The following is a 13,380-nucleotide window of genomic DNA, read 5'->3' as shown; positions in this document are numbered from 1 at the left end:
ATCCTGGCTTTTATCCCACAGACAGGATCCTGTGACCAAGTAGCAATAGAACAAGAAGATATGGGAGAGAGAAAAGCTGCGTGGACAGCCCCACAGCCGTAGCGGGGGGAAGATGAACACAATAAGCACATGGTCATTGTTTTCACGGTGCGGGGGGTGGGAGGCAGAGGGTGCTAAGGAAACATGGCACCAGGGCAAAGGAAAGGTCAGGTACTGAGACATCAAGGGCCACACTCTGCAGCAGCCTTTTGCTCTTTCCCAAATCACGACTGTTCTCGTGCTCTAGAGTTAGGCTGAATCACAAAGAGTTAAACGCCACGGAACAAAAGACATAACAGACACGGGATAGGATAATTAAGAAAAGAAAAGAAGGGATGTGTGTGTGAGGAGCACTGCCATCAAGGATTGTCTTTTCCCATAAGGAGGCTGCTGTCTCTTTAAGTGACTACAGCCAAGTCATCACCAGGAAACAAATCCTTCCAGAGCCTGCCCACTCACCACCACCACCTATCACTTCATTGGCATTGTCTAAGATCAAAACCAAAGTGTGACGCTCTTCCCTTAGCTGTCAGTGACTTGTTGACTCATATATCAAGAAGGAAATACCAAATCGATAAAAATTCAGCTTTTCTGAAAATGGACTAAATCAATGATAGTTAAAATAGAAACCTACACAGTCACACATCTTAGATTAAAAGTTAATGTAGCCTTGTCCTCCAGGGCAGGGATGAACAACATGTTTGACCCCCTGGTATTCTACAGATGGGGTCTCTGGTGGCTTGGAAATTTAAGAGACTTTCCCAAATTTCCACAACAATTGCCACATCAGGAGTGAAACCTCAGCCCAGGTTGCCACCTGGGGATAGTGGGAGAGTGAAGAGCCAGGGCAGTCTGCCAGGATAACAGCCAGTAAACAGGGTATTTCATATCTTCTCTCTAAACCCAGGAAAGGTCAGTTTGAATGAGGCTGATCCCGTGTGACCATTCTGGACCATGGGAAAAGGGTGATTTGAAATACAGAGGGGAATAAAGACCAGTCAGCTCACCCTCTAGACTAAATCTAGGACAGTCTGTCATGCTTGGGGGTCAGAAAAATCTTCATCGAAACGTTTTTCTGGCTCTGAGTAGCACCCAGAGCACCCTGGTGAAGGAGAATTGCAGGACATAAGTAGGCTGACTGTGAGACACAGAGCTCATTTGGGCTAATACTTCTGAAGTGTTAGTGACTGTTTCAAGTGTCACTAAGCCATTCTGGCCTTTGTCCAAAATAAGATGAAGATCTACAGTCACAGAGACTCCCCAGAGTAACAGACCCCTAGCGCCTACCCGTGTGATCCCCGGGAGCGCTTCCCAGCAAGTTTCCTGCAGGTGTCCTTCCTGGACAGCTTATTTCCCTAATTAGTTTCTTTTCACTCTCACCTTCAGCACCCACATGTCTTACTATTGTCTCTACTGAGAGAAACCACCACTTGCAGAGATGTCAGATTTCTCTATTGTAGGTGCCTCGGGAAGCTGGATCCTGTAGCATTTCACTGGGGCAGAAGAAAGTCAGGGAGAGCCTTTAGGTGTACTCTGAAAACTAGAAAGAGTGGATGCAGGACTCCACGGGCAGGTCCACAGAGCGCAGCTAAGAAATTCAGGTGAAGAACCCTCAGAGCTCCTGCCTTCTGTCCTGACTTTAGAGTTGCGACATTAGGAAGCGCCCCGTGTCCCTTACTGTAGATGAACCAGGCTCCCACCTGAGTCCACTGACCTCTAGCCCAGCGTGCTTTACACTCCCCCACAGCAGGTTAAGAAGACAAGCCAAGCCGAGGATATTTCGAATTAGCTCCGCCTAACAGATTGGTCTCAAAAATTGGATGTTTCTACAAATTCTAACAGGGACTGTTTGTAGGCATCGAGGTTTTACACTTGATTCTGACAGTTCTCAGACCTGCCTCATATGATGTGCCGTCCTGATGGTGTGTCCAGGGCAGAGGCCCCACATTATGAGCTGGTAGCCATCCTGTGTTGAGAACATTCCAGAGATCTGAGCAAAGAGCACACCTGAAGGCAGACCTGGACTTGCGCTTATGTTTGACCAGTGCACATCCCCTTCCACTGACCTTTGACAAGTCTACACTCAATCTATCAACCGGGAGAGACGCTTTGGATAAGTAGCAAGATGATGTTCCAAGGAGGCCGGTGGGAATTTTCTCTTTCCAGCATCAATTAAATTAGACACAGACAGAAGTTTTAGAAAGTGATGGTTGTTAAAGCCAACCAAATAGGCGGTGAAATCCCCACCTTTGATTCCATTCCGTCACTCCTTTGGCAAGCCTCTATGTATCACAGCCGTGACAGGTGCAAGGGGAAGGCTGACAATATGAAGTGCTGCCCTCATGAGCTTTTATAGGAAAAATAGACCTAAAGCCAGTAAGTGAGAATGGAGAGGAAGTATCCCCAAGGACATTAAGTTCTAGACTTCGCTTATTATGGAGACTTGGGCTAGTGAAGACACCCACTCTCTCCTTCCTTTAACTGTTAACTTGAGAGAAATATGGAAATTTTTTTGAACATTTCTACCTTTTTTTTTAAACCTCTCCCTACCTGGAAGAAACATAAAATACCTGGGGAAAAAAAAAAAAGGAATGAGATGAGCTGGAATTGTAGGGTTCGGCGGAAACCAGGTTGGGAAAACACTGAATGGGGGCTCTTGAAATATCGAGAGCCCGGTGTTCATTTCCTGCTTGTGTCTGCAGTGGGTCCCGGGGCGAGGATGAGACAGTCCAGGGCAGCCTTCCGCAGCCGTGCGCTGCATGGGAGCCCGTGTCCTCTTCCCCTTGCAACTCGGCTGCCTAGTGTCTCTGTAGCGAGAAACATTTCCCCTTACAAGTGCATGTCTTCAGGGACTGAGCTTTTGTCACCAGCTTATTTCTAAGATCATGGAAACAGCCTTGGGATGATCAAAAATCTACAATAAATGCTTTTAAAAAATGTGTGTGTTCTTTCTGATAACTCGTGGAAAAAGCCCTATTTAGCGAGCACTTTGGTTCCGTCTATCCCGAGAGAAAGGAGCAGGTAGCATTTGAGATGAAGGCTGCAGATTCCACCGTGGCCTCGACGATCAAAGGCAAGGCTGCCTGATGGCTCAGGAGATAACCTCTTCTCCATCATTAAAGAAAGAAAAGATTTCTTAGTTTTTATCCCAATTGCGGTGCCTCTAAAGGGTGCCAGGGGAGAGGACCTACTTCTGGGAATGCTTGGGGGAAAGGCTTTGGAAATAAGGGCTTTCATTACCCAGGCTGTCCTGCTGAGAGGAGAGAAAAAGCAGGAAATAAAATAGGAACTGTTTATGCCATAGGCAGCAGGCTGAGGACTGAGTCTAAATCACAGGCTCACAAAACCCCCAGCCAGGATGTGTCTCACCATCCATTTATTTTGCTCTACTGCTCTTGGCAGAAAATGCAGATTGGGGTCTCTATAAATTTTTGGCTTCTACCTCGGTAAGGTACTCAATTCTGCTCTTCACTCCTTTTATTTGTCCCCGGGCAGCTCTTTGTCCCAAGCCCCTTGTGCGTGTTTCAGAGACTTTCACCTTTTGTGTTGCTGTCTATCCCTACCCTGCTCTTCAATGCTCCTGGCCGAGGGAATTGGCTTCCTGGAGAAAGTGGCGTTGTCTCCTGCTGCTTCTCGCTGGACTTGGCTTCCTTCTGTGTCAGATGGACACGGTGACAGAGCCCACCTCATGGACAGCCCAAGGAGCTCACAAGAGGGACTGGCAAAGAATAGAGCTCAGGAGCTTTGCTATCACTAAATTTGTGATTTAAAAAAAAATTGTTACCCATCATATTAATTCTTAAGCCCTGCAGGGTATATGAGCAGACTCTTTTCCGGGCCCTCCTGCCATTAGCCTCTGTGGCCACCACCTGTGGTCTTGCCGGCCTCCTGGGTTGCATGCAAATGCCCAGGGCTGAGAGGTGTGGGTGTGGGGCACGTACACCTGTAATTGTGAACATTTGCACCCAGACAGCACTGGCTTGCGCATGTGTAAACACACAGACCTGGGCCCAGAAGACAGGGATGAAGGCAGTGGCGGCAGCTCAGTGAGGAGGACCCCTCTGAGGTGAGACCACAGGATAACACAAGACTGAGAATGCCAGACAGAGGCCAGAGAAAGCAAGCTTAGAAATTTGTGGGGGGTTGGGAGGCTCAGTTGCCTGCCTGCCTCCTCAGTTGCCTCAGGCCCCCTGCCTGGCCCGTGCCTGCCTTCTGGCCTGCCAGCCTCCCTGCCTGGTGTCCTGTGTACCTGGGTCCCTGCTCCAGCATGGAAGAGCTCTATCAAGGGCTCTAGGACTCTCTTTATCTGTCTGCCCAAATCAACAGCGAACCTGCCCTGTGCATGCTTGCACGAGGATCCCCCACCATGTCTTACCATTGGAAACTGACTGCATTACCCTCTTGCACTACCAGTCACTCCTATACCAGTCAGGCTCTTCTTTAACTGGAGGTGACAGCACCACTCAAAACACTGAGGACTAAAAGGAATTGACTGACTCACGTAACAGAGATTTCCAAAATGTGACTGACTTAGGTATGGCTGCATCCAGAAGCTTAGCAACATCCACAAGTCTGTCCATTGTAAATCCCCTCACCTCACCCTTCCAATATTCTGGCTTCACGCATCTCTTTTCGCATCATGTTGTTATGGCTGCTTGCAGTTCAACCTATGCCGCTCAGTGATTCCACGGAATACACATTTTCCTTAGAACTCCACATGGAGGAGTCACATGGCCACTGAAGAACCAATCATTCCAGACAAGGGTCTAAAGTGCTCTGCGGTCTGGCTGGAGTCACACCTCGGGACGGCAGAGTCAGCCCTGCCCTTGCAACCTGGGGAACATAATTACTGAAAGGGGGAGAATGATTCCAAAAGGAGATGCTGGGAAACCAATAAAATGTTTTTCATGGTTCCCTGTTGCCTACATGATAGATTCCAAGTTCCTCAGCTTAGCACATAAGGATTTTTACAATCTTTCCCCAAATCACCCCTCCCATCTCCTCCCCTGCAACAGCGCCACACTAGATGCTCCTGCCACACCAATTTTTCATCCTCTGCGCAGCTATTATGTACCCGGCATCGGCAGGGCCTTCCCTACCCCAATCCTTTCTATTCTTGAAAATCGTACTCAGACTGAAAGACCTGGTGGAAATGTCTCTTCCCCGATTCTTGGGCAGAATTGGCTGTGCCCTTCTCTGCGTTTTAAATGCTCTACAATGCCACCAAGACCCTGTAGCTTATTTCTCTCAGCTATTGTTTTCCACTAGACTGTGAGCTCCTCAGGAGATGGAATGTCTCCCTGAGCTCTGTTCCGTGGAGGCCTAGTCTTGATACAGCCAATATTGAGTCCAGGGTGAATGGCAAGCTTGAGAACGAATAATATGGCATTCAATGAGGAGAGCACCCAGCAGAGTCCACACTTGCCATTGTTTCCCCGCCCCCTTCTCACTTTGCTCTTTAACCAAAGCCCTTTACCTGGCAGTGACCCTGCCTCCCAGGTGACCCTGCTCCCCCAGGGGTTCCCTCTTCACCCGCTGAACACAGCGATCTCCTCGGAAGAGTTAATGGGATGAGTCAATGAAAAAGCAGAGCTGTTCCTATTTCCTCTGGATATCTTGCCAGACTGGGATGAGCACCTAACTTTTCATCTGAAAACATCATTAAGGACTTTCAGAAGGAAGGTGAACAGGCCAGGAATTAAAAAAAAAAAAGTGGATAAACAGTTTATTATCACTAGTACGATAAAATGCTTGGTAGACTCAGCCCTCAGACCTTGGATCATCATGGCTGAGAATTCCAGCTTCATGTCTGATGAAATGCTACTAGTCTGCAGAGTGTTTCTTTAAGCAGGAGCTTATTGAGCACTGACTAAGTGGCAGGTGCTGTGCCCTCACCTGAAGTGCCCTTCTGTCAGTCCTCCCTGTGGCACAATCTCAGGTCTCTGCTCATGTGGACCCAACTCAGAAAGACCTTCAGTACCTACAGGCCCTTTCCCTGTATCGCCTGTAGCCCATTATATCTTTGTTCGTGGTGCATCACAGTATCCTTTGCTGTCATGTGACCCCCATCACCTCTCCGTGTTCCTTCACTCACTGTCTCCTCCATGAGAACTTTAGCCCTAGGAGGGCAGAGCCGCTGTGGCTGTGGTGGCCTCTGTGCCCTGGGCTCCCAGAACAAGGCTTCACACGCAGTCAGCGCACATTAAATGTTTACTAAGTGAATGGAGAAACATCGAACACCCTCCACCGATCAGCTAACTCAATGTTGCCCAGCAGCCCCATGAGGCAGGCATCATCCTCATAGAGGAGGAAACCGAGGCTCAAAGGGGTTGAGGGCACATTACTAATAAGCAGCCGGGGCTGCAACACAGAGTCTAGTTGAACTTTTTCCTCAATGGGGCACTCTGGGCTTCACGAGGAAAGCAGAGATGGTTTCTACCCTCGCAAGTGCAGAGTGTGCCATTTTCCGGTGCGGAGGCCGGTCAGCTCTGTCTGGGCAGAGGCCCAGAGGACAGAGATTTACTAAGCTCTTGCCGGACTGACACAGATGAGCTTTGGGACTGACTGCTGGCAGTGGCAACCTGCAGGTCATAAATCATTTTTGTATCCGTGATGTCACTTGCCTCTGATTTAGGTTATGAATCCCATTCTGCAGAAAAAACAAACAAAAGAGAGAGAGGTTAAGTGATCTGTCCCAGAGGAAGTTTTCCAAGTCAGTGTGGCTTCCCTTACATGCCTATTTCCCCAGGCGGTGTTCTGCTCAGAGCCACGTGGTGTGAGCCTGCGAGAAGAGACTTCCACCCAGAGCTCCTGGCCACCCTCTACGCAGGGCTGTGGTCATTTTTGCTAGAACAAAACCTCTTGAAAGGACAATTACTCAACTCACCAAGTGAGGCCTATTCCATTTTCTGTGTCCTTCTTCTTTAGAAAGGTCTAGGAGCATGACACTCATTCAAACAGGGCGGCCGCTTCTCATGCAAAGCCAGTGTTGCTCAGGATGGTTGTGGGAAGGCTTCCCCAGGTGGCATTATTCTAAGTAACCACTTTTTGGATTCAGGAACTCACCAAGAACTTTCTGGTCAGAGAGCGTAGACAGAGACTTCTTAGCCAGAGGGAAATGATGACATATTCTCATGGATGACTTTATTAAACCGGGAGGAAATGACCCAGACAATCCATCACGCACACAGTTTATTGGACTTTACTAGACTGTTAAACGATTAATTCTTATAAAATCAAAAACCGAAATAATATAGTAATAGGGATATTGAAACACTTTTGTCGGGCAGTCCAAACATTGGTGTGGTGCATACTATTATCCTCAGGCGAAACTCAGCTTAGAAAATGACTCTCTTGCCTTCACAATTCCATTGTTTTAAAGCAGAGTTGGCACGTTCCTGGCCAGGGGCTCGGTCCCTCCCACCCACCCTGTGAGTCCCGAGAGCTGCATCAGCTTGCTTTGCGACGCACGCCTGCCTCTGCAGGTTCAAGATCTCACAGCAGAGAGTTCTGATGAAATTACAGACTGTGTTCTAGGTCTTTGCCTCGTACTGCTTTTGTGACATTTTACACTTAATAAGATGAAAGAAAACAAGAATACCCAGAATCTCAATAGCATCCTCCAATTTTTTCCCAGCTATTTTCACTCATTTCATTTACTATCAAGGTATCCCTATAAGGCATTCATGGGTTCTGAAATTCAAGCTTCCCTAAGATGTGCCTGAAATTTTACTGAAACATGAGTATCTGGTCCATCCCCCTAGAGATTCTCTTTCCCTAGTTTAGAGGTGATGCCTGAACTGCATTTCTAAGAAGCTTCCAAGATGCTGATGCTGGGTCTGTGAACAGCCACCTCTTTAGCAGCAAACAGGGAAAGACCAGCTGTCCATTGCACAGATGTGGAAAGTGTTTATCATCTACAAAATGTTTGTAAACAATAGCGAGAGCTTCTGAAAACCAGTGACTCATTTCCGTCTTGGTTATGCACAGAGGACTCCAGAAAGAGATACCCAAGCCAGTTCATTTCTACGACTCCGATTCTCCAATAGCTCTGGGCTAGCAGAGTAGAAAGTGGGAGAGGTGAGCTAATGTGTGGTAATGAATATTTCTACAAGCTCATTAAGGAAAGATGTATCTGTCCTAATGAGAAAACAATTTTCTCCTCTACTCCCACTGCTAAGGTTAAGAACTCCCAAGGTCAAAGCTGAACCATCCCCAAGCTGCCTTCTACAACTTTCCCTTGATGTTGATTAGGATAATTTATTGCAGATTCAAATGGCAGATGGGGGAGGGGGGGTGGAAGAGGGAAATATCGGCCTACATTCCAATTGATAGAAATAGCTAATCAAACAGTTTTTAAAATGGGTTTCTCTCTTTAAGGGGCCTCTGCTTGCCTCCATTTTGGGCAAGTGATTTCACAGCACGTTGTATTGTGGTGCCAGATAAAACCATTGAAAAAAATTTTATCCACAAAATTAGGAAGTAGTGAACTGTAAAATTGCTAATTATTTTCTAGTAAATTTACTTTTAAATAACTTTAGACATCAATTACAGGCACCATTAAGCACCATCAAGCACTGGGTGTGTTTACCAAACAAGGGCAGAGCTTTGCTGGTTCTCGTCCCATCTGGACGCCCCGTCATGCAAGTCCGCCCTCCCCCAGGTCCCCCCAAGCCCTCCCCACAGACGTGGCAGCAGCATCAAGAGCTGAAATTCAGCCCATACATCGTGGCAGATTGTTCTCATTTCAAGTGCCATTGCCCAGCCAAGCCCCAGGTGCCTTAGATGAAGGCTAGATTAGGGGAAGGTTTTAATTCTAATTGTCAGTTTGGGGTGCATTTCCCAGCCCAGTGTTTCTCTACCATTGCTGCACGGCAGAATCACCAGGGGAATTTACACAAAGCAAAACATAACAAAACAAAAACCTTTTCCTTTGTGCCCGGCTCTACTTGTCACCAGTGATATTGGAGACTTGAAGTCAAAAACTAATTTGTATCCCAAGCAGCTGTGATGTGCAACTGAGGGTGGTAACCAAGCCCCAGCCGTGTCTGGTTGCAGGTTCAGGCCCCCAGATCCAAGAGGCAGGCTCGCCCATGCACCTCTGAGGTAGGTGGCCGGGCTTCCGGAGCAACAGCAAAGCCAGCCCACAACACGCTGGCTCAGCTGAGACCGTGGAGTCTTTTCAAGTGAGCCTCTACCCGCCCCTGGTAGGGTACAGGAAGTTATCAGGAGCTTTTATGCCCCCCACTCCTAGCATGGACGCTGGGGCCCGAGGGCCGTGAGCACCGCCATGTGCATCTGTAATTACAGACACGTGGGTCCAGAGAGCGCGGGTGTGCGCGAGTGTAAAGGCTCACACCTGTGCCTGGAGGCAGGCTAAAGGCAGCAGCGCAGCACTGCAGGAGGACAACTCCGAGGCGAGGCCACGGCAGACTGAGGGTGCCAGAAGGAGAAAGACAGTGCAAAGATTCTGGGGAGGCTGTGTTGAGGGGCTCATTGGGTCCTGAACCCCCCAGTCCCCATTCCTTGCTTGCCTTCCTGGTCTGCCTGTTGTACCTGGCTCCCTGTGTCCACATTAATGGTCTGTAAAAATCTACCAAGGGCTCCAGGATTCCTTTACCTGCATGCCTGAGTCCACCGTGAGCCCACCCTGAGCGTGCTGGCACAAAACCCTCCACCGCAGGGCCTGGGGGCCTACCTAACATCATACTTGCAGCCTCCTTTCAAGATGTAATTGAATGGACTGTGGGCTCGGACAGGCCTGTGATCTGAGCCTGCTTTCTTCGGAATCATGGGCACACCTCGAGTTCCTCACCTAACAGGATCAAGAGCTTGTGCCAGTGGGACACCCCTGCTCTGGTGCAGGGTCAAGCATGTGCTCTGAGTAACACCTCCGGTTCCCAACCTGACCAGCTGGATTGTCCCCTGGTCCGTGAAACCCGATGAGGTTGCTGAGAGGATGAAATGAGAGACTCTATGAAGAGATGCCCGGCACGGCCAGGACTCCATCCACTGGCTCTGGAGTATCTGTTCCCTGGTAGGTGTGTTCCTCCCCATTGCTGTTCCCACAGAAGAGGACACTAGCAGTGCTTCTAACCTCTTACTCGGAGGAGTAAGGGCGCTTCTACCCGATGTCCTCACCCTTCCCCCAGGGAGGAAGAGTGGCCAATATGGTTGATGAGAACATGGCACATATTGGGCAACACTTGCAGCTTTGGTCTCTGCTCATCTGCACCATGGTCTCTGCTGTAGGTGACCTGCCTGTGTTTGCGTTGAAGAACTGGAGGAGGCGTTGGCGCCATTCTCCAGCTTCCTCCCTCTCCACTGCGGGCCAATTCTGGATCTGCAGTGCAGAACAGCCTCAGCCCGAACCTGGGGGCTGAATTAGAAACCTCTACTCAGGTCAAGTTCAAATCATGCTCTCCAGGGGGCCTCCCTCAAGGAGGGGAGGGGTCTCAGAGGGGTCTGGATTTTAATGAAGCTAACAGTTGAGTTCTCAGTTGACTCTTGGTTTCTTAAGTCTTTTCAGCCAGACCCTGGAGCAGGGTTGAGATGATTCTTACTTATCAGAAACTTCATAGCAAGTTTGTTTCATTTTCCTCCTTGGTTAAAGTCAAAGGATAGAGATTGTGTGTAGGGTCTGCAGTGAGGGCTGATAATTGCCAGCCTAATGTTCCTCTGTTGTGACATCAGAACTCACGTGGACCCCGTGCATAATTGTGCATTTACAGATACCCACATCACATCCCCAGTGGATGAAAGTGTGGGAGGTAAACTTGGGAAGAAGCACATGGACGAGGACCCTACTTCTGATCCATGTTTGATGATCACTCGGCATCATTGTGCTGTGACTTGGCTGCTGAACTGGACTTCCCACACCACTGGGCATTAGACGTGGGTGTTCCCTCTTAGAAGTTTCCTGAATCACCTTCCATGATCTGTGGGGACCATGTGTCATCTGCTTTGCTCTTTCATCTTTTCTAAACCCTGATTATTTTCATGTTTATCCTCACCCCTCCCCTACCACCATATCCTTTGTTGCTTAAACTAGCCTATGAGGGGCAGGCTTCAAGATTATAGATGTGGAAATTTCTTTGAGGCACAAAGAAATTCACTAACTTGTCAAGGTCACCCAGTCACGGAGCAACAAATCCAAGTCAAATGATTTTATCTTTATTTTACCTTATACATCATGTATATTACTATATATGATTCTTAAGCCTCCAACTTATTTTACTAATAAAGAAACTGAGACAGTGGTTTGGAGACTTGCTAAAGTCAGTTAGCTCCCCAGATGGATCTGGGATCAGAAACTAATTTTTTCCTAAATCCAACAATACAATCAGAGGTAATGTATTTATTCGACATAGGTGAATTGAATTAAAACATGGAATCAACCCCCGTTTACCTGGTTGAATGAATGAATAAGAAAATGTGGTATATACATACAATGAAATGTTATTCAGTCACTAAAAAGAAGGGAATTCTGATAAATGCTACATCGTGGATGAACTCTGAGTACATTAAGGTAATTGAAATAAGCTAGTTACAAAGGGACAGATATCATATGATTCCATTTACGTGGAGAATTTAGAGTAGGCAGATAGTAGAATGGCAATTACCAGGATTTGGGGGAAGAGGTAATGCGGGATTGCTGTTGAATGGATATAGAGTTTCAATTTTATAAAAGAAGAGTTGTGGAGCTGGGTGGTAGTGATGTTGCACAACTGATTGTGCAACAATTGATACTGCTGAACTACACATTTAAAAATGGTTAAAGATGGTAAATTTTATGCTATGTGTATTTCACCATGGCGGGGGAAATAGTTTGAGCACCTACTATGCATCAAGTACCTTTCTAAGCACTGACAATTCAGTATCAACTTTGCTTTTCTAGTTGGGGAGATTGAAAATAATAAGAACAACCAATAAATAATCTGCATGACATGTTTAAAGGCAATAAAAGTTAAAAGGTATGTCAAAATGGTAAAAATAGGAGAGGAAAGAAACTTTGGGATGACTAGAGAAGAAGCTGCAATTTTAAATGACTGAAAAGGTGACCTTTGAAGGAAGCCTTGAAGGATTAAGGCAGAGGCTGTGGATATCCAGGAGAAGGACATCCCAGGCAGAGGGAAGAGCATGTGGGCATAAAAGCAGGCACGCCAGGGCACCACACAGAGGCCACAATGGGTAAAGCTGAGGGAGTAGTCGGAGAGGACCACAGAGAGGAAGATGGTCATGAAACCATTGTAAGGTCTTGGCTTTCGACCTGAGAAATACAGGAAAGTCCATCGTCAGCAAGTCAGTGGCCCATAGAGGCCTACAGGTGCTGTCATGAGCCGGGACCCTGAGGAACTGTGGCCAACAGGCGCCCCTGCCTTGTCTGAATGGGGAAGCCCTGACATGTGTCACTGCATGTGTCCCCAAAGGAGAATGCATACCTGATGTTGCCTGATCTCCTGTTTTTAGGTGGAAACCAGCAATCTGGGTTTTGCAGGAAGCCTCCTGATTTATATGTTTTAATATTAGCAATGAATTCCATTTTGTCAGAGCTCTGTGTCTTCCCCGGCCCCTCCCCCAAAGCCTCTGATTATAAGAATTGTGACAAATTGACCCAGTTTGAAGTCTCTGCATTATACCATGTTGCCATGTGATCCTGAAATCACCAGGCCTGCCTGATAGATTTTGAGGCATTAGGAAGAATCAAGCCATTATCTTCATTACTTGCATTCAGACACGAGGTTTAATCTCTATCAGTGCTGTTACCTCTGTGCTACAGTGATCTGTGTGTATGTCTGCTTCCTTTACTAATCTGTGACCTGGTCAAGGTGAGGGATTGAGTCTTCCTTGACTTTGACCTCTCAGAAGAAGTGTACAAACATAATAAAAGTCCATTAATTATTAAATAATGCAATAATGGTAAAGTAGCTTGTGTAGGTATTGGAAATGGAAGGTTGTATTATAGGTTGGTAATTAAGGAAGTTATTTTCTTCTGTTATTCAAACCCCCACACTATTATTATATTGATTTTATAATTGTTAATGAGAAATGCAATAAGAAAAATTAATTAGGCTTCTTAGACCCTCCTTTCATAGCTACTTGCCCTGGGATACAGACCATACTGGGGAGAATTCACTACACATCCTGTTCTCTGGACCCAACCACTTGCTCATACCATGGAGGTCACAACGAAGCCATCTGCAATCTGATGTTATAGTTGCATAGGGGAATTTGCATGTTCTCATGGTGTTATTCAGATATGAGATCTTCTCAACATCAAAGAGCTGATCTAGGATAGCTCAGACAATTCCCAACAAAATACCCAGGCTCTTTCTGGGAAAG

The sequence above is a fragment of the Talpa europaea genome (genome assembly GCF_964194135.1).
Source record: "Talpa europaea genome assembly, chromosome: 12".
NCBI classification, from domain to species: Eukaryota; Metazoa; Chordata; class Mammalia; order Eulipotyphla; family Talpidae; genus Talpa; species Talpa europaea.
The sequence above is the reverse complement of the archived record's forward strand: the minus strand, read 5'-3'. Positions refer to the sequence as shown.